We start from the raw sequence: 22,493 nt of genomic DNA, 5'->3' as shown, positions 1-22,493 counted from the left end.
TCATATTAATTACATAGGTCTCATGCTTGACCAAAAACTTAATTTCCACCTCCACATTTCAAACACAATAAAAAAATGTTATAGAAAAGCAAATATACTAAAAAGACTTCTTTCCACACCATGGGGTTGTAAGGAGAAAACCTTACTCCAGTTTTATAAATCACATATAAGACCCCATATTGACTATGGGCTCATTGTCTATGGTGCATGTGCAAAGACCCAGATGCAAAAAATTGAAACAACACAAAATGATATAATAAGTCTCATATTTGGTATTATGAAACACACAAGCACCTAGTTTATGCTTATGGAGAGTTGATTAACAACAATAAGGTAGAGACGTAGCTTTCTCTTGATAAAACATCTTACTAAAATTGAATCAAATAGCTCAAACACATTACATAATTGGTTAAGAAATCCAGCCATGTATAGAGGTATTGCAGATGAGTATGCCAATATTCAAAAGAAGTTCCCTGTACCAGCAAAGTCTATTGCACCTACTTTCCCCCAATCCCCTCCATGGACTTGGTCATTTCCCATAATAAATACTGAATTTTCAAAATGGAATAAAGATTTAACCCCCATTGCTTTTGTCCAGAAAAAAATTGCAGAACTTAATACAATTACTTATAAAAATCACTTCCAAATATTTGTTGATGGGTCAAAAATGAATGAGAAGGTCGCAAGTGGTGTTTTCCTTCCCCACCTGACAAATGCCATGGGAGAGAGATTATTTAATGATTTATCTATAATGTCTGCTGAGTTAAATGCCATAATCATGGCATTAGAACACCTTAAGCAAAACCAGCCTTTGATTGCAAATTCGAATAATATTATCATCTATTCCGACTCTTTATCAAGCCTTGAGTTGCTGGCCTCAGCTCCTCAATATAAGTTGGACATTGACACTTATCATTGTCTCAGTATTATTGATAATCTTGCTTCAAGTGGCATAAAAACTTACTTTCAGTACATTCCTAGCCACTCTGGCATCAGTGGTAATCATCAGGTTGATGAAATAGCAAAAAATGCTATAAATATTGACCAGCCAAGTGGGAGACCAATCCCAATTAGAGATATTTACCGATGGAGGCTATCAGATATTAATTTTAATAAGATTAATCCTATCCTTTCCCCCTTTCCCAATAAGCATCTTTCTAAAATTTATCATAGAATTCGTTCTGGAACAAATGGACTAAATTTACTTGCATTCTCATATAAGTTTTCTAATTCAAGTGGTTCAATTCCCTTGTCCCCTCTTTGCAGGCATTGTAATATGAATAATGAAACAATTGACCATTGCCTATTTGAATGTAATATGCTGACGTCTGCACAACATACCTTGCTTTGTAAACTGTTAAAATACTTCAAACACCACAAAATCCCACTATCAGCCAAGAGCCTAGCCAACTATACCTGCACACAGAGCATAGAAATCGACATCTATCATCTTATATTTGAACTCCTAGAGTCGAAAGATCTGCTGAAAGATATCTGAATATATCTAATAAATATGAGGCAATCAAGCCAGTAGCTCTGTAGCCCACAGAGTGAAGCAAAAGGGCTAAATAGTTATACTGAAAAGCCCGCCTGCTGTTAAATAGAAGAAGAAGTCCCCTCTCATCAGTACATAGGGGGTGTTCCAGCTGAAAAATCAAGTAACTTTTTTGTAGTAACTTTTAAAGTTACTACAGAAGTTACTTAAATTTTACATTCACCAGGAACGATTTTGAAGTAACTAAGTTCTTATTCAGATAGAAAAAATTAGGACCAAGAATTTGAAAAATTTTAGCTTGAGAATCATTTATTTTGTATTCAGAATTACTTTCTGAATTTCAGTTCCAGTAAATATTTTAGTTAAAGCCACTGACCGGTAGAAGAAATATTTGGAATTGCTGATGTAGTCACAAACTTTTGACACAACTTATCCCCAAAAGATATTTTAGTTAGCCTACATTAGCAGGTTTTTTGGGTTGGGTATAGTTTTATATTTTGAATATAGGCTAAACTGGTAAAATTCTACTTTATCTACTTTTGGCTATCTTGGAAAGGGATTATGTTAGGAAAATGAAACTTTCAGGGATGGGTCAATAGGCTAAAGTGTGTCCCAAAAAAGTAATTTGAAGTACCTAACTCCACTCCTTCTCCCTCCAGAGGGTCCTGAAATTTGTCTTCATGACAGGTCTATAGGCTACCTATTGAAATTTTAACAAAACACTATTTTACCTTAATTTTAAGTTATTGGTTTCTTTTTACATGGCTTTAGTTCTGAAAATGCAATTTTTGTTATTCAAGTAAAACTTTAGGCCATACCAATGATTTTTTTTTTTAATTTAGGAAATTTATTTGCAATTATTTAAAACCTTAAAAATTGGGATTCAGCAAAGTTGTGAAGCTGAAACCAATTTTGTTGTGCTTCATTTAAGCAGAAAATCTATTTTGCTAAGTTTCACTTTTGTAGCAGACAGATGTTTAAAGGTCAGGACCCTCTACAGGGAGGAGTAGATGTAGGTACTTCCAAATACCTTCCCAGGACATACTTTACCCTGTAGACACATCCCTGAAAGTTTCATTTCCCTAACCTAACCCCTTTCCAAGACAGCTAACAGTAGCTAAAGTAGAATTCTACTGCCAAACTTGATAGGCTGCTTTGTGGGTTAATGAGGTCTAGGTATCCCCTTTATATTGTGGCATTAGGAAATTTTGTAGGCTATTGAAGGGAAGGATGTCAAATGGAGTGTAATTTTTTTTTAGTAGTTGTATTTTTGTATATGGTTTTAGAAGACCTTTAAACACAGATTATTATTATATTCCTTCAAGACATAAAGATTTGGTAAAATCCTACTTTAGCTTGGCTACTTTTGGCTATGCTGGAAAGGGGTTAGGTTAGGAAAATGAAACTTTCAGGGATTGGTCTATAGGCTAAAGTATGTCCTGCAAAGGTTTTTTTGAAGTACCTAGCTCCACTCCTCCCTCTAGAGGGTTCTGAAATTTTCCTACATGACAGGTCTGTACTTAGGCTATTGAAATTTTGACAAAACATCATTTTACCTTAATTTTCAGTTTCTTTTTCTCCGGATTTAGTTCTGAAAAATGCAGTTGCTGTTATTTGAGTAGAATTTTAAGCATTATCAATGCTTTTTCCAAAATTTAGGAAATGTATTTGCATATCTTTAAAAACTTATTAATTGAGATTGACCAAATTTGTGAAGCTGAAATATATTTGTTTTCCTGGGACATACTTTAGCCTGTAGACCCTCCCTGAAAGTTTCAATTTTCTTATCTAACCTCTTTCCAAGATAGCCAAAAGTAGCTAAAGTAGAATTTTACTCTATAATTATGTTTTATTTATATATGATCACTCCTCCCTACCTCCCTCTCAATCAACAAAGGGTTACCATCCCCTGGATATGAGTAGCTACTGACTTTTCAGTAAATTAAATGTAGATAATTGCATCAGTATGATCACGTTTTATTTTATATATAATCACCCCTTTTGCCTCCCTCTCAGTTAATAAATGGTTAGGTGTAAATTATAGTAGAGAGCTGCATGATTTTCCCCTGGGTATTTAGGCTCAGTGGAAGGTCACTTGTGTAAACCTCTGTATTTAGCGTTCTTTCTATATGCCCTTTTATAATTGGCAGATGTAATGGTTTACCTAAATTTGAAGATAGTCAGTAAACATTGGTATGAGGTATTTATTGAATAACGTGAGAATACACACAAAAAAAATACGGTAGCACAAGAACAAATTGCTACGACAAAGGCAAAAGATGGATTACCTAAGCGCTTCAGAAATTCATATGTATAATCCTTCCCAATGTCACTTGAACCCAAATAACCCCACTATCAAAAATACAAATATTGTAAATTATCAACAAATCAACAACCCCACTTCTTAGAATAAAGCAATAATATTTCCTATCTGGAATGAACTCAATGGTCAACAATCCAACCCAAACAGAAAAGGCAGCTCAACATCGTAGTTTACGGAGTTCCTGAATCATGTGAAGAGGCAGCTGATATTCTGATGTTTATTCAGGATCATCTTGCCCAGTCATACAATCTGCCCTCTGTCAAAATTTTGAAGCCGCAGCGGCTCGGGAACAATCCACCGAAACCAGGTGACCGACCTAGACCTGTCCTCTTCCTCACTGATAACTACAAGATAAAAAAGGAGATTGTGACTAAGTCGAGGGAGCTGAAGGGTGCTGTGCAGTTTCACTTTGACCGCACAAAGGCGGAAAGGGAGAAACGAAAACAAATCCAAACTTCAAAAAACGGGGCAGCGACGGAGCACTAATGTGCCCACTGCCTGCTGAGGATAGCCCATATGTAAATAGTTTCCACAGTTGTAGTAGTGTCGATGATAGTGATTCATTTAAGAGTGGCACTAATAGTTGTGCTTTCCATTCATGCTCGAGCCCTAGCTCATCAGATATTAGTTTCAAGAGTTTGCCAAAAGTGATACATTATAGTAACCCTCCACCGACTAGTCAAAAGAAATTATTGAAGCTTTTTTACACGAACATTGATACAGTGACAAATAAGCTTCCTGAACTAAAACTTACAACTACTGCTGAAGAATACGATGTGTTGTGTATCTGCGAGCTGACCCCCAAGAACTCTACTACCCCACTGGAAGATGATCATATCATGATCCCCGGATATCGCCTGTTCTCGAATCTCTCAACTCACCCCAGAAGAGGCGTTGCTGTTTATGTGAAGGATGTATTACAGGTCAGAGATTTGACTTTGAATCATGATTATTCCCCAGGGGTTGAGAGTGTTTTTGTTAATATTGTTATTGGGGGAAGCCACTTCTAATAGGATGCGTTTATAGAAGCCCAAGCAGCCCAGATGCCGCTGCCTCTTATGGGGCTCTTACTCAATTAGCTGATCATGCATCTAAGCATTGTAACCAAGATTTTATTTTAATTGGAGATCTAAATATGCCTGATATTTTGTGGGTGGATGGAGCAGGTTACCATCAAAGTTCAACTGCAACTAACCCGTTTGTGGAATATTTAGGCAACAATAATCTGTACCAATTAATTGATCAGCCAACCCGTTACAAAAACAACCAGATACCATCTCTACTAGACTTGACAATCACTAACAACCCAGGACTGCTAGTGAATACTGATTACCTGCCCCCCATTGGCGCTAGCGATCACCTCTGTATTTCCCATGACTTGCTAATAAGTCAACCACCAAACAACTGCACCAAACGAACGTATACCGACTACAGCAGGATCAGGGAAATACTACAGGCGGTTGCATGGGATCAAGTGACTAACAGTGATGATATAGAGCAAGCCTGGCTAAATTTCAAGAACGCCGTCCTCCATGTTGAGCAGCTTTGTACTTCAACGTCTTTTGTCAAGGCACCTAGAACACTGCCTCACATAGATCGACCCATTAAAAGAGCCATGAACAGGAAGAAAAAGGCACTTTCGAAGTACAAGAAGTGTGTATGCACACGACACTGGGAGCATTATGCCAGAGCCAGGAACAAGTTGAGACATCTAACTAGGCATTTTATGGCAGAATATGAGGAGAAGATAGCCTTTAGTATAAAGGAAAACCCTAAACGATTTTGGAGGTATGTGTCCAAGAAAGATAAGAACAGGCGATCAATACCATTCTTATTCAACGCTGAAGGGAAAAAGTTGGAAGACCCAGAAGCTATAGCAAACTTGCTTAACACTACCTTCGCTTCGAACTTCTCCTCAGACTCATCAGCTGAACCCTCATGTCCTGACCCCAGACATATCGAACATCTTATGCCGAAACTCATCATCACGACTGAAGAGGTTAAGAAAAGACTATCAAAGCTGGACCCTAACAAAGCCAAAGGACCAGACGGCATCCATCCCAGGCTGCTCAAAGAAATCTCTGATATAGTCACCGAACCGCTCTGCTCCTTGTATAATCTGTCTTTGAAGACAAAGAAACTACCACCTGATTGGCGTACAGCAACAATAACTCCAATATTTAAGAACGGTTCCAGAAGCCAGCCAGAGAACTACCGGCCCATAAGCCTTACCTCAGTCGTTGCTAAGCTGATTGAAGGAATTGTCAATGATGCCGTTATAGCTCAAATGACAAGGAATGGTCTACTTTACAGCGGCCAACATGGCTTTAGAAAAGGAATGTCCATTGATACGAACCTGATCCAAGCTTATGAATCAATCACTGAGGTTATCGAATCGGGATCCCCTGTAGACGTGTTCCTACTGGACCAGGCAAAAGCCTTCGATAAAATGTCCCACCGGTACCTGATGATTAAACTGTCAGCATATCACATTGATGTAGACGTAGCCCAGTGGATCCATAGCTTTCTGTCTGATAGAATCCAGATTGCTGCAGTCTACGACCACAACGGAAACCTCGTGTACTCGGCACCAGTAAATGTCAGAAGTGGTGTGCCACAGGGAACTAAGTTGGGCCCGACTTTATTCAACCTCTACATTAATGATGCTCCTGAGGTTGTCCAGAATCTGCTGGAACTATATGCAGACGATTCCAAACTCTTTGGACCTGCCGCTTCTGACGAAGACTGCAATGCCCTGCAACAAGACTTAACAAACCTCTGCCAATGGGCCTCAACTTGGACACTAGAGTTTAACCCAAGCAAATGTAAAGTTTTACATCTTGGACTGAACAACCCTTGCCATAGCTACCATATGTTGGACTCTACTGGTGCTATAACACCCATCCAAAGCGCAGAGGAAGAACGTGATCTCGGGGTAATCATAGATAATAAGCTGAAGTTCCATAGTCACTGCCGAACTCAAGCCGCAAAGGCAAACAAGATCCTAGGCCTAATCAAGCGATCAGTGACTAGTCGCCACCCCAGGGTCATTAAGAAGCTTTACACAGCCCTTGTCCGCCCTCATCTTGAGTTTGGGATGGCAGTTGCAAACCCCCACTTTAAATGCGATGCAGAGTTGCTTGAAAAAGTCCAGAGAAGAGCTACTAGGCTCCCATTTGTCAACCAACAAATCCCATATGAGCAACGCCTAGAAAAGCTTGATTTGCAAACTCTGACCTACCGTAGAAAAAGGGGGGACGTAATTTTGGCATATAAGTTGATGAACAGCAGTGTTATCAAGCCCATTCTCGAACAGGACCAGTCTAGCAGAGCGCGAGGTAACCCCATAAAACTCCGCCAAAGATTCAGCAGAAAGCGTGAGAAATACAACTTCTTCACCAATCGCGTTGTTCCGTTGTGGAATTCACTGAGCGATTCAACTGTTTCCGCAGCTTCAGTTAACAGCTTCAAGACTGGCGTTGACCATGACTGGAGGAACAAGCCATGGAGGACACAGTGGGATGAGCCTTCATCCACCACTAGGGTCTATTAGTGTGTGATATTCAACTGTCCTGTATACGTGTAGGATGTGATGATCCACTAATGAATTGTGTAACGAACTCCTGTCAATACTACCTGGCGACATCTACAGGTTCCTGCAACCTTAGTTGCTAGAAGATGCGATTTAAGGTAATTTAAGGTAAAAATTCTTTTTATCAGAAGTTTACAGATTTCTCCCCCCTCTTTTTGAAATTATATTTCCCAGATTTGGCTGATCCCCTTCTCATTAAACCTTCAAATTTTAATTGAATTCAAAACATTCAATACCCTTCCCATATTATTCACTTCTCACGTACTAACATTCTTCAGCATAAACTAGTAAACAATTACATAATATAAACACTATACTTGCATAAGTAAACACTTACATAGTATAAACAAACCACACTAACAAACGTAGTTGGAAACAGGATATTTTAGCACTTCACTGCACAAGAACAACTTGCTATAACGAAGGCAAAAGATGGACTACCTAAGCGCTTCAGAAATTCATATGTATAATCCTTCCCAAGGTCAATTGAACCCAAATAACCCCACTATCTAAAATACAACATTGTAAATTATCAACAAATCAACATCCCCACTTCTTAGAATAAAGCAATAATATTTCCTATCTGGAATAAACTCAATGGTCAACAATCCGACCCAAATTCTCTTTATCAGAAGTTTACACTTGTACCTGATGCTGTCCCTACTATTTTTAGTTGGATGGAAAAAATCAAACAAAAGTTCCATTTGAAAAGCAAAGAGCCCAAAGGTGAGATTGAATTTGTCAAAGCTTGGAGGTTTGCTCCTGCAGGTAGTAGGGGTTTCCACTGCAGGTACTGTAAATTTTTTTTACAAGATCTTTGCTGATTTATAACATTCTGTAAAGAAGCCTCTATGCATTGACAGACCTAACCTAAATCTCCATAAATTGCTGGTCTTACCTTAAATTGCACTAGCTAGTGATAATGACAAATCCAGTGTATGTCAGTTAGTGATGGTGAGGCCCCAAGACATCTGATGCATCTTTGAGTAAGGCATGGTTTTGTTGCCCAGTCCTTGTTGAGATTTGATATTTAGCAAGCCTAGGCTATCAATTGTTGTAGATCCCACTCTCCTCTTGTGCTTTGGCTATTCCACAGACCTACAAGTCGATTATAGAAGAAACTGTTTCATTTTATTGCCCTGGCACACTTGCAGAACAGCTTTGCTGAATGACTTGTGGTAGCCTAGGCCTACTTTATGGGATACCCATAAATGGCTAATTTGACAGTGTATATATTCACAAATCTTCAAATTAGCCAACTAACCAACCAGTATTTTAAGCCTAGGAGTTCAGCTGGACATAAGGAAACATGGTAAAATTCTACTTTAGCTACTTTTGACTATCTCAGAAAGGGGTTAGGTTAGGAAAATGAAACTTTCAGGGATGGGTCTACAGGCTAAAGTATGTCCCAGGAAGTTAATTTGAAGTACTACCACCACTCCTTCTCCCTCTAGAGGGCCCTGACCTTTGATGACTTTTAAAAATCTTTGAGTTATAGAAGTGAAACCTTGCAAAATAGATCTTCTGCTTAAATGAAGCATAACAAAATCGTTTTCAGCTTCAAAATTTTGCTCAATCCCAATTTATAAGGTTTTAAAGATATGCAAATACATTTCCTAAATTCTGGAAATAAAACATTGATATGGCTTAAAATTCTGCTCAAATAACTGAAATTGCATTTTCAGAGCAAAAACCAGAGGAAAAGAAAATGATAAATGACAATTAAGGTAAAATGTTGTTTTGGTAAAATTTCAATGGGTATAGACCTGTCACGTAGGCAAATTTCAAGACTCTCTAGAGGGAGAAGGAGTGGAGGTAGGTACTCCAAAATACCTTCCCAGGACATTCTTTGGCCTGTAGACCCATACCTGAAAGTTTCATTTTCCTAACCTAAACCCATTCCAAGATAGCCAAAAGTAGCTAAAGTAGAATTTTACCGAAAACATATTAAGAAAACAATTGTTAATCCATAATATGCAGAATAATCCTAGGGTAAAAACCAGTATCCAATTGAGCAAAATTATGTAAAACTAAAACCCTCACATCTTGTTACCAAAGAGGAATTGAGAAGGATTGGGTATATTAATGAATAGTTAAAAGTCTAAGCTGTGCATCAATATTGTTATTATTCAGATTATTTAAGGTCAGAGACTTGAAATTCTTAGTTTATTGACTTACCTGCAGGGATCTCTTTTTGGAAATACCAATTATCCTATTTTGATGTATATATCCTTTTAGTGTTTCAGTTTTATTCATATATTAACAGAAAGCTGATTTTATTCTGATTCTAGAAATGTAATTTTCATTGCTTGATATTTATTCTATAAATCACAAATATTTAAATATAATTTTTCTTTTCAATTGCTTTTCAAAACAGAGACCATGTTTTCAATTTATTCTGACAAATCATTGGTGAAAATTTGACCATGAAGACGAGGTTCTTGTTACTGCCCTCACATTTCTTCATGTTGTAGTAAAAAGGGGTGGTCCAAAAACCCATTGCTATTTTTCTGGAATGCCAATGAAAAGTGGTCTTTCCCAAAAGGAGGTCTTTTACCCTAGTTAACATATTTTGCAGGGGGAGAGTCTATGTCTTCACTTCTTTCCTTGTTTTTCCAGTTTTTCTTGGAAATTCATAAATTTCTTAGAACCTGTATAGGCTATTCACAGAATATATTCCCCCACCCCTCTAATGTGCAAATATATACCTAGAATTGCACCCTCAAAATATAACATCCATTTGCATCACAAATGAGCTTTACTTCCATATTAGCCATGTGGTGGATGTCCCTACTTTATTACCAGGCAGGTTCAAATATAGGGTAAAAGACCTCTATTTGGGAAAGACCACTTTTCTTTGGCATTCCAGAAAAATAGAGATAGGGTTTTAGACCACCCCTAAGTTACTGCAGCATGATGCAATGTGAGGGTAATAGCAAGAGCCCTGCCTTCTTGGTGAAATTCTCACCAATAATTTGTCAGCATAAATTAAAAATGTAGTCTCTATTTTGACAAGCAATTGCAAAGAAAAAAATGTATTTAATATTTCTGGTTTTATGAATATATAATAGTTTAGAAACATAGGCTATATGGGCTATATATATGCACATTATGGGGGTGGGGGTAAAGCATAGTATATATTAAATATGTTACCTAACCCAGGTACCTCCCCCCCCCTAAACCCCAAAAAGCATCAGCTTAAATATTGTAATTCAGTGAGAAACCACACTCTTTGATTAATCTAGATAGCAATTACCCACTATATGGGTCTTGATCACTGCATTCCTTCAACAGTCTAAAGTGCTGTGTACAACTAAGTGCAACTGTACCCATTTTTGCAACTGCACAAAGAAGTTATCAACACTTGTTAAGCTATTGAAAACTGGTTAAAAACATATCACTAGTTTATAAATAAGTTGTCCAAGAGTAATATGTTCCAAAAGTACTTATTTATAATAGTTCAAACCTCATTTATTATGCACTTCAAATATAAACTGTTTTCCTACCATTTCAAGTATTTCAAATGCTGTCAACAAAAATAGTGCTGAATTTTGCAATTCTAAACTTTGCTGTGAATAATTTAGGGTATATTCAAATTCAGGGTATATAGCCTATTTACACATTAGGTTGATGTGGGTAAAGTCAGGGTTGTTCTGAGGGGGGGGCCAAATTTTTTGGTATTCAGTAAAATGTTTGCCAAAGGTGAAAATTTAGCAAAATTCTTGATTTCTGCAGAAAATTTGGCATAAATCAGGGAAGGATTTGATAAAATTTATGAAGATTGTCCCCCCCTAATAAAATGAGCCTCAGGATTCCCCTGGGTGAAGCTCATGGTAAATTTGCCACATGCCATTTAATTTAGCTAGGATGAAAGTAAAAAACATCATTTGATGTTTTTTATGCTCTTTCATTATTCATATAAAATATTTTAAGGGCTCAAGATGCAATTAGCCCCTGAAGTAACTAATGAATTATGAAAAAGCATAAACAAAGGCATCATATGGTGTTTACACTTTCATCCTAGCTAAATTATATTACCCACTAGAAATGTACTGTTTAGTCCTTATTCCTGGGAATCCATTAGTGATGGTTTGCTTAATGATACCAAGAGTCTGGTTAGCCCCTGTGTTGGCTATAATTGGAATTCTTTCTTGTCTACAGGTTACCACAGATAGTAGCTAGGTCTAGGTCTAGGGGTAGCCCTAGGTCTAGGGGTTTGATAAATGGCCCAGGAAGGGGGCAAATTATTATTTTTGGTAATTTTGTCAGATCCTGGAACTCCTTCTTTAGTGCATATATACATATACCATAAATTGTATGTCGGCTATGTAATGAATTGCTGATTCTAAATGTGTCTATGTTTCTTATGTATCTCATTAGTAATTTAACCAGAAGTTTACCAAGTATTTGACTTTGGTGAATGAAACTTTGGTAAGTTTGGAGATCTTTTCATTACTGTCTTATGAATTACCACTTGATGCCACTTTTATGCTCTGTTGGAATTTAATAGGCACTTTTACTTAGAAATTAAATTTCAAACCCTTTATGAATTCTTAAAGATAATACCCATTTCTCTTACTTATTGGCTAAAAATTTACAACTGATTATGCATTTATTTTGATGATCTGCAGGCATTGATTCATAATGATTAAACTGAATAAACAACTGATAAATCTTCTAAGTTTGCCATGTTTACTGTTAGCCATTTTCCTCCTATTAAAGGGTGTGTTTTCTGAGCACTGAACATTGTCAAAAAATATCAAAGTCCACAGAAAAAGATTGCATAAAATGAACATGACAAAATTAGAGGATTTATTAATTGTTTATTCATTTGGATTATGAAAAATCAGTGTCTATGAACTATATAACTTTAACAAAACAAATCTATAATCAAACAATAAGTTTTAAACCATTATTTTAACCCTTATATATAGGCTAAAATAAGAGAAAAGGGTATTACCTTTAAGGATCCTTAATGGGTCCAAAATTGATTTTCCAAGTAAAGTGATTCTGGTAATAGAAGAGCTTTAGTAGAGGTCTTCTCTTTACATGGTATGCCAGACATATATATTAGAGTAATTAGTGCTATGTATGAGAATAACACTGCTGCAGTTAAGGTAGGGAGTGAGGTTAGCAGCTGGTTTCATATTAAATCAGGAGTTAAACAGGGTTGTGTTCTATCCCACTTTAAATGAATTGTTCTGATGGACTTTGTCTTAAGGAGCACAGGAAAGGCAATGTGAGAACATGGAATCAAATGGGGAGGAAAACTTTCATGGATGTAGATAATACTGATGATTTAAGAATCCTTGATGAAAGGGTGAGCAAAATGATGAAATTATAGAGGCTTTCCAAGTTCAGAATGCTATAATAGGTTAGAATATTAATGTTATGAAGACTAAGTTGTTAGGGCTAGGAATAAGTGAAGATGAAAAGGTGACATTGGGTAATGAAAAGATTGATCAGGTGGACAGCTTCAATTACCTTGTTAGTATTATTAGCAAAGACAGTGGGAGCACTGAAGATGTTAAAAGTGGAATAGTCAAGGCTCAGGGTTTTTTTCACAATTGAAAAAAGTTTGGAAGAATAGGAAGATAATTCTGCGAATCAAAATTAGAATTGACACAACAGCAACCTTATAAGAAAATCGAAATATATTTTCTTGTGATTATTATCTCTTCTAATCTGCAGTTGTACTAAACCAATTCTGCTCAAGTCATCCTCAGGGCTATACTGTGGTGTTTATCCTCCCCATAGTATAGTGCAGACGGTTTGATATCATCTATTTTTCCCTTCTTGTTTTAGTTTTATTTTTGTGTTGAAAGCTTTTTCCAATAGGCAATGATTAGAAGTCCTCCAAAAAAAAAAAGTCCCCCCAGATCCCAAATAAAATTCCAGTGAAAGTATCATAGTGAAAGATACCCATCCTGGCTGGTCAAGCACCCTATCTCAAAGTTCTAATGATAGCTCCAATTTGGAGAATAGGACAATGATAAGTGTAGGGGCTAATGTAACCATAAATGATGATAATGGGTTTCAAGAGGTCCTCTCTAGAAGTTCTAAAAAAAGGAAACAAATTTCCCCAATTAAAAGCATTTCCCCTCTCCCTGCCCAAGATCCTCCCTCCAGAAACTTAGGAATTTACTTTAAAATTACTCCCACTACCCCCTTTGAAATAAAAATGATCACTGCAATAAGAGTTGCAATTTTTAAATTGCTAAAATCAATGTTTTCTCTTAATATTAACCGTGATGGATCTCTGCTAATAGCTGTAAAAGATCAGAAATCAGCAGATACAATAATTAACCTTAAATCCCTTCTGAATACCCCAATTATTGCATCTAATTGGAACCCAAAACAATCACCAACAAAAATAGTAGTCTATAATGTTCCCCCAGAGATATCTACTCAGGAGTTAAAAGAAGGGCTCTCAGATAGGGCTGGAAACACATTCCCAGTTGAGGATGTTACCCAACTTGGAAAACCTAACTCTAATGGCCTAAAAACTAGTAGATCCTTCTTATTCACACTGAAGGATAAAATTGATATCCCAGAAAAAATATTCCTATTTGGGTAAATCAAACCACACAAGGAATACAACCTAAGCCTATTCAGTGTCAGAAGTGTTTCAAACTGGGACACACGACAAACAAATGCAATGAAATTCTCCAAGAGTGTAGTAATTGTAAATCTTTCCATCCTAAAGAGCTGACAACTTGCAACAACACTCAGCCTACATGCATCAATTGCAAAGGCCCACATGAATCTACACATAAATCATTATGCCCTGCATCCAAGAACAGAGCTCTAACACTCCAAATATCAACAGAAAAGGCCATCCCATACCCCTTTGCAGCAATGGAAGCAAATGCTGCCCAACAATACCAAATAAAGCCTGTAATGAAACCAACCCAACCCCCCAAGTCAAATGCCCCCAATGCATCAAGCACCCCATATAAAACACCATCTTCTAATCCCCCTAGCTCCAATCCCGCTCAGCAGGAATCACCACGCCCACAAGCCTCCTTGTCCGGTGAGATGAGGCCAGCCTGGCCCTCCCTCCCAAGAAGAAGCAAACCAGAAACACTACCAGGAATCAATCCCCTAACCAACAAACAGGATGCACTACCAAAAATGCAATCCCCAAATATATGCTTATTCATTCTAAACTGTAATGCAGTTCAGGCCATGAACATACATCAACTACACAAAACAAAAATTATTGCAGAATTGGCAAAAATCTATATCCCAGATGATATGCTCATTCAAGCAAAAAAAGATCTTGCTTTACTTTTAACAAAGCTGAACATTGATACACAGTCATATGAAGAATAAATTAACAACACAACATTTATCAATACTCCAATGGAATGTAAGATCACTCACAGAAAATAAGCTAAATGAACTAATATCATTTATGAATAATAATTCGATTAGTATTGCTTGCCTCCTGGAAACTCATTTAACCCAAAATCAACAAATTAAGTCTCTGGGATATACTATCCTGAGAAAGGATAGATCTTCAGAGAGAAAAGGAGGTGGGGTAGCTTTATTAGTTAATAATAATATAAAATTTTGTGGCATCAATTTTCCAGATTTTGAAAATGATGTTGATGTAATTGGTATAAGTGATTGGCTGAATAATTTAAAAACCTATATAATAAGCTTTTATAACCCTAATGGCCAAACTACAGATGCCAAGGATTTCTTTAATTATATAAATAATTCTAATATGTTAAAAAATATCATTATTTGTGGTGATTTCAATGCCCACAGCCTTTTGTGGGGGAATAAACCAGCAAATAAAGCTGGTAAATTTATTGAGCATATTACTTCAAATAATAATGAATTAGCTGTTGCTACTCCTCCAAACCTGATTACGTATTTCAACCCCAAAAGTGGCAATTTCTCCACAATTGACCTACAAATTGTGTCTTTAAATTTTTTGAATAAAATTTACATAAATAAAATTGATAGTCTATGTACAGACCACTTTGCTATAGTTTGCTCCCTAAATAAACCTGCTGAAACTTTATCTCATACATCCAAATATATCAACACTAAAGCAAATTGGTCTATTTTCCAAAATAAGCTAAATGATGAAATTACAAGTTTCACCCAATGTTCATGCATTTCTAACACAACAGTTGACACACATGCTGAAGCATTGACATCTTTACTAATAAATACAGCTAATCATGCTATCACCATGACAAAAAATAAGCAAAAATTACCTAAACAAATTCCCTAAAGCTTGTAGAACTAATGAGTGCCTAAATACATGGAGGATAAAAAAGGCAGCTCGGACCGACTTCATAAAAAAACCAACACCTACTACATATTTGAAAAAATTACAAGCAGAATCTAATCTAAAAAGGACTATAATATATGCTAAATATAAATACTGGAAAAATTTTGCAAATAATCTCTCCAGAGAAACAAATGAGCCAATTATACATAAAGTCATAAGCCACATATGTGGGAAAAAGACTTCTCCCAACCCACTGCTGTATGAACTTATACATAATAATACCCATTATGACAATGATAATGAAAAGGCTAACCTATTTGCAACTCTTTTTGTTAATAAGCTAACATCAAATAATCAAAGCAAACTGTCCACAATTCCTATGAACCCTAGTTACCAACCACGCCCAGGATCCGAGTACATAACTAATCCATTTTCAATCCAGGAATTGAATAATGCAATACATCATATTAGGTCCAAAACTAGCAGTAGCTATGACAATATACACCCTACATGGATAAAGAATCTCACACCTTCATACAAACAAGAACTGCTAAATTGTTATAATCACGCTTGGGCATCTTCTAGGTTCCCCAATATTTGGAAATGTTCGTCCCTCCTACCAATCCTAAAGAAAAATAAACCAAAAGATAACCCTGAGTCTTATAGGCCCATAATGATTACACCTGTGATGGGGAAAATAATGGAGAAAATGATTTATCGCAGACTCCTCTGGTTTGTTGTGAAAAATAACATGATCCCACACACTCAAACTGAATTCAGGAAATACCACTCCTCAACAGAAGCTTTCATTTTGCTAACAAATGCAATAAATGAATCTTTCTCAAAAATTTCAAAATGGAATAAAGATTTAACCCCCATTGCTTTTGTCCAGAAAAAATTTGCAGAACTTAATACAATTACCTATAAAAATCACTTCCAAATATTTGTTGATGGGTCAAAAATGTATGAGAAGGTTGCAAGTGGTGTTTTCCTTCCTCACCTGAAAATTGCAATGGGAGAGAGATTATTTAATAATTTATATATATTGTCTGCTGACTTAAATGCCATAATCATGTCATTAGAACACCTTAAGAAAAACCAACCTTTGATTGAAAATTCGAATAATATTATCATATATTCAGACTCTTTATCAAGCCTTTAGTTGCTTGCCTCAGCTCCTCAATATAAGTTGGACATTGACACTTATCATTGTCTCAGTATTATTGATAATCTTGCTTCAAGTGGCATAAAAACTTACTTTCAGTACATTCCTAGCCACTCTGGTATAAGTGGTGATCATCAGGTTGATGAAATACCAAAAAATGCTATAAATATTGACCAGCCAAGTGGGAGACCAATCCCGATTAGAGAGATTTATCGATGGAGGCTATCAGATATTAATTTTAATAAGATTAATCCTTTCCCCCTTTCCCAATAAGTATCTTTCTAAAATTTATCATAGAATTCGTTCTGGAACAAATGGACTAAATTTCCTTGCATTCTCATATAAGCTTTCTAATTCAAGTGGTTCAATTCCCCTGTCCCCTCTTTGCAGGCATTGTAATATGAATAATGAAACAATTGACCATTGCCTATTTGAATTTAATATGCTGACGTCTGCACAACATACCTTGCTTTTTAAACTGTTAAAATACTTTAAACACCACAAAATCCCACTATCAGCCAAGAGCCAAGCCAACTATACCTGCACACAGAGCATAGAAATCGACATCTAACAACTTATATTTGAACTCCTAGAGTCGAAAGATCTGCTGAAAGATATCTGAATATATCTATTAAATACGAGGATATTTGAAAATATCTAATAATCATGAGGCAATCAAGCCAGTAGCTCTGTAGCCCACAGAGTGAAGCAAAACGAAAAGGGCTAAATAGTTTTACTGAAAAGCCCGCCTGCTGTTAAATAGAAGAAGAAGAAGAAGAATATTCGAAGCTACAATAATGACAATGGTCAAATATGGTTCTGAAGTATGGACACTCTAAAAAGCAGTTGGAGATTTTGCTAGATGTTTTCCAGAGAAAATGCTTGTAGATTGTTCTGAGCACCTGGCTGACTGAACATATTTCAAACAGTAGGTTGTACAAAAAGGGTTGTACAATCCTGTTATCAAGGGCTATAATGAGAGAAAAATTGAGATGGCTAGGGCATGTTCTGCAGATGAAGGGAGACAGATTGCCAGAGATTATCCTTTTTGGCCAACCCTCTAGGGCTAAATGGAAAGCAGGTTGTCTGTGGTTGGGATGGAAGAATGTCATGAAGAAAGATTTGAGGGAAATGGGAACTTCCTGGGAGGGTGTAAAGAGAGAGGCTTTGAATAGATTGGAATAGACAAACTTTTATTTTCCCCAAAATTTTCATGGCATTGCCAAATTTCTTTGGTATAGTCACATTAAAAACATCAATCAATCCTCCTGATTTTTGTTATACATTTTATAAAACTTGGTATAAAATTTGTTGCTAACCACTGATGGACACAGCATACCAGCTGGAGTTTCTCAACAGGTACTGCAACAATGTGCTGGAGTTGTTTTGTTGTAATTGTAGGGGGAAAAGGGTTTTGTGGATTGGATGGATCTGAGATTTTCTTCCAAAATCCATGCAGAGTTTCTGTCTTCTTTTTTTCAGAGTTTGCATTTTAAACTTTGTCAGCAGCTTTTCATACAACATTTCTGCCTGGATCAATACTATCATTAGAGCTCTTTTCTGAACTCTTTTGAGCCTGGCGCTTTGCTGAGCCATCAGTCCAAAATGCCATACAGGAGCTGCATATTCTAGAATTGGGCAAATAAAAGATATAAATATTTGGAGACGGTAATCTAGAGGGGCACCTTGTTTCAACATAAGCTTAAGCATCTGCAGCCCAGCATTACCCTTTTTTACTAGACTAGATGTGTTTGCTTCCCATTTTAAATCACTGGTAATAATAACTCCCAAGAGTTTAATTGCCCTGACTAACAGAATCAGAGATAGTTGGTAGAAAATTTGGTTTGGAAGAATTTAAAAATGAAATACGGTAATTAAAATAGAAGATGTACTGTTGTATAGATAATTTCGGAGACCACACTGCCTTTCCATGACGATAAAATAAAAGTTCAAAATAGGGATAAAATCCTTTTTAATAGACAGTGTATAATAAATTTTACAAAAAATACCAGATATTTCGGTCACATATACAGTGACTGTCATCAGTAGTAAAACTAAACTAAAACAAAATTTTAAATACGAAATCAAATACAATTATATATTGTTTAATTCTCTAATTTCTTTTCAAAGCAAAGGCGGTGAACCATTCAATGATATAACATTTGGACAAAGGTCAACTACATAGGGTGAATTGAACTTTACTCTGTCAGATTTTAATAAATTATCATAGGTAGAGTTCGGCCCATACTCACCTGTATCCCGATTCAAAGCAATATTCTTGAATAAGAATTTCTTTATTTCAAGAGTTTCACGAAAATTTTGCTTTAAACCCCGATCCCTAAAAATCAAAGAGACATTCTCAAACAAAATAAAATGGTCTGGAAAATTAAAAATATGTTCTGAAAGGGCTGAAGTAAAATCTTCGGACTTAGAATCTTGCCTTAAAGCCAAAGAAATAGAATCTTTGTGTTGTAATAATCTCATTTCCAAACTCTGGTTAGTACGTCCCACATATGAGCTTCCGCAAGTACATGGGATCTGATAAACTCACTTTGTTGCCCCAATGAAGTTAGATCCTTCCCAGAATTTAGAAAACTACCCAAAGCATTATTACTCTTTAAAGCTACCCTTAGACCATTGCTTTTTAAAATTCTTTCAAGTTTTTCACTTAGCCTGGGTACATATGGTAAGGAACAAAAAACATCCTTCTCCTGAGTTGTCTCCATGACTTCCTTAGAAATCTCTAGAAACCTTTTTCTTCTTTTTGAAAAAGTCTGGTTAATTAACCATTCTGGATACATGTTGCTTATTAGTATTTTTCTTAGAAAAGACAACTCCTCAACAAATGGAGAGCAAATACTAAAGATCAAATCAGTTAAAGAAATGATCAAACCAATTTTTACTTGGTGAGCATGACCGGAACTATAAGACAAAAATCTATTGTTATTTTCGGTTTTCTGTAAATTTTAAAATCCAGACTATTTTCATTTTTTAAAAGAAAAACATAAAGAAACGAAAGTTTCCCATTTTCTTCTAATTCAATAGTAAACTTTAAATCCCCCCCAGACAATTAAGATGTTCCAAAAATCCTTTTAATTCCTCCTCCCCATAATCCCATACTGAAATAATGTCATCCATATACTGGCCCCAGAAAATATGTTAAAAAATATGAATCTAACGCAATTGTTTCAATATTCTTAAAAAAAATATTATCTAATAAAGGGGATAAAGGGGCCCCCATAGGTAAACCATTTATTTGTTCGAAATACTCCCCTCTAAATTGAAAAAAATAAGAGAACTTATTGCACAACCTTACTAAATACATAATTACAGAAACTTCCAAATCTGTTTTGCCTCTAATCAAACCCAAATTTCTCAACAGCTTTCCTTCTAGAAGAGTTTTGGCTTCTTCTAAATCAATATTTGTGTACATCAATACAATTTCGAAGCTCGAAAGTAACGAAATTGAAGAAATTTCCACTTTTTTCAGTTTTTCAACCAAATTCTAAGAATTCTTAATATACAAAATTTGTGTAGACAAAAGTGGTTTACAGATTGACACTAACCATTTGCTCAAAAGATTTGTTGGTGACCTTGTACTTGACACAATTGGTAATGGTAGGTTAGGCTTATGAATTTTGGGAAGTCCATATAATTTAGGGCACAAGGAAGTGCGTGGCAGGCATTTGTAATAGAGTTGAGGTGTAATTTTTCCTTCATCCTTTAAGCACTTCAATTCGTTCTTAAACTTATTTGATTATATGATAGCTTCTTGTATGTTTTTTCATCATTTAGTAAACTTCTTAATTTTGATTCGTAGTCCTCAGCATTCATCACAACTAAAGTGTTACTCTTATCTGCTTTTGTAATGGTAATTGAACTATCCTTTTTCAAGTTTTTAAGAATTCTTATGTCATTGATGGTTATACTAGGAAATTCCGGTTTGAATACAAAATTAGACAGGGTTTTTACAGTAGAAGCTCTTACTAAGCTAACATCTTTTATTAGATTTGCGTTTTTATGCAAAGATGTTTCTATTGAAGAGATAATGTCTTCCACGGGGACTTTATCCGGTTTAAAACAAAATTTTGGACCCTTTTCTAGCACTGATTGTTCTTGCATTGTTAAAGTTCTTTATGAAAAATTAACCACACCTGGTCCAAGAATTGACGAAGGTATTATTGCATTATTTGTTGATAATTTCGACAAATTTTTCAGCAATCTTTTTCTGGAAAGGTGAAAGTCATGAATGAAGTGATTTTTTCCTGTTTGTTGAATAAAACAAAAGTTACTTACACTAACCTTTTTTTATATAAGATTTTCCAGGGAAAGTTTATCTCTCACTATTAAAGCTCTTTTTCGACTTTTATCCTAAGATGTGATTTAAAGTCTAGAAATGTGAGCTTCGTTAAAACTTTTCTTCCTTGAAAGTGCCCAAGTGTAAATTGAATTTTAGTGAAGGTGGCACAATTCTCATGTTCTTACATTGTTGAAGAAAATCCTGTTGGTTGATAACATTTGCATGTTTTTTCTGAGTGTTTACATATTTATACACAATTTTGGTCAAATCATCCCCATAAGTATGACGTAGATAATTTTCAGAGACCACACTGCCTTTCCATGATGATAAAATAAAAGTTCAAAATAGGGATAAAATCCTTTTTAATAGACAGTGTATAATAAATTTCACAAAAAATACCAGATATTTCGGTCACATATACAGTGACCGTCATCAGTAGTAAAACTAAACTAAAACTATGTAAAACAAAAGTTTATATACTAAATCAAATAAAACTACATATTGTTTAAATATCTAATTCTTTTCAAAGAAAGGCGGAAGCTAGCCTCTTTGACCTTTTTGGATTTTGCTCATTAGAGTTCAATGATATAGCATTTGGACAAAAGTCAACTACATTTGACGAATTTAACCTTACTCGGTCAGATTTTAATAAATTTCATAGATAGACTTCAGCCCAAATTCACCTGTATCCCGATTCGAAGCGATATTCTTGAATAAGATTTTTTTCAGAATTTTTCAAAGCAATGGTCTAAGGGTAGCTTTAAAGAGTAATAATACTTTGGGGAGTTTTCTAAATTCTGGGAAGGATCTAACTTCATTGGGGTAATAAAGTGGGGTTTATCAGATCCCATGTACTTGTGGAAGCTCATATGTGGGACGTACTAACCAGAGTTTGGAAATGAGTTTATTACAACACAAATATTCTATTTCTTTGGCTTGAAAGCAAGATTCTAAGTCTGAAGATTTTACTTCAGCCCTTTTAGAACATATTTTTAATTTTCCAGACCATTTTATTTTGTTCAAGAATGTCTCTTTGATTTTTAGGGATCGGGGTTTAAAGCAAAATTTTCGTGAAACTCTTGAAATAAAGAAATTCTTATTCAAGAATATTGCTTTGAATCGGGATACAGGTGAATATGGGCTGAACTCTATCTATGATAATTTATTAAAATCTGACAGAGTAAAGTTCAATTCACCCAATGTAGTTGACCTTTGTCAAAATGTTATATCATTGAACGGCTAATGAACCGAATCCAAGAAGGTCAAAGAGGCTAGCTTCCGCCTTGCTTTGAAAAGAATTAGAGATTTAAACAATGTATAGTTTTATTTGATTTCGTATATAAACTTTTGTTTCAAATTGTTTTAGT

At 35.6% G+C, this 22,493-nt stretch overlaps 1 protein-coding gene and 1 pseudogene across 3 annotated transcripts in view; both read left to right on the top strand.

The window, feature by feature from the left end:
• Positions 1 to 1,310: 1,310 nt before the first annotated feature.
• The window catches only part of Taf1 (TATA-box binding protein associated factor 1), a 185,967-nt gene continuing 164,784 nt past the window's right edge, over positions 1,311 to 22,493 (top strand). Inside the window, exon 1 of one of the 3 annotated variants that reach the window (XM_089099541.1) lies at positions 1,311 to 1,658. The gene's annotated coding sequence lies outside the window, so the exon portion shown is untranslated. Of the gene's footprint in view, positions 1,735 to 1,780; positions 1,845 to 22,493 lie in introns of those variants that run through there. The other 2 variants (XM_089099540.1, XM_089099539.1) reach the window with 2 other exon arrangements.
• On the top strand, positions 4,032 to 4,828 carry LOC148945080 (uncharacterized; annotated as a pseudogene).

The sequence above is a fragment of the Artemia sp. Qi Xiang Cuo genome, chromosome 13, assembly GCF_049724085.1.
Source record: "Artemia sp. Qi Xiang Cuo chromosome 13, ASM4972408v1, whole genome shotgun sequence".
Classification (NCBI taxonomy): Eukaryota; Metazoa; Arthropoda; class Branchiopoda; order Anostraca; family Artemiidae; genus Artemia; species Artemia sp. Qi Xiang Cuo.
This window is presented reverse-complemented; position numbering and strand designations above follow the sequence as displayed.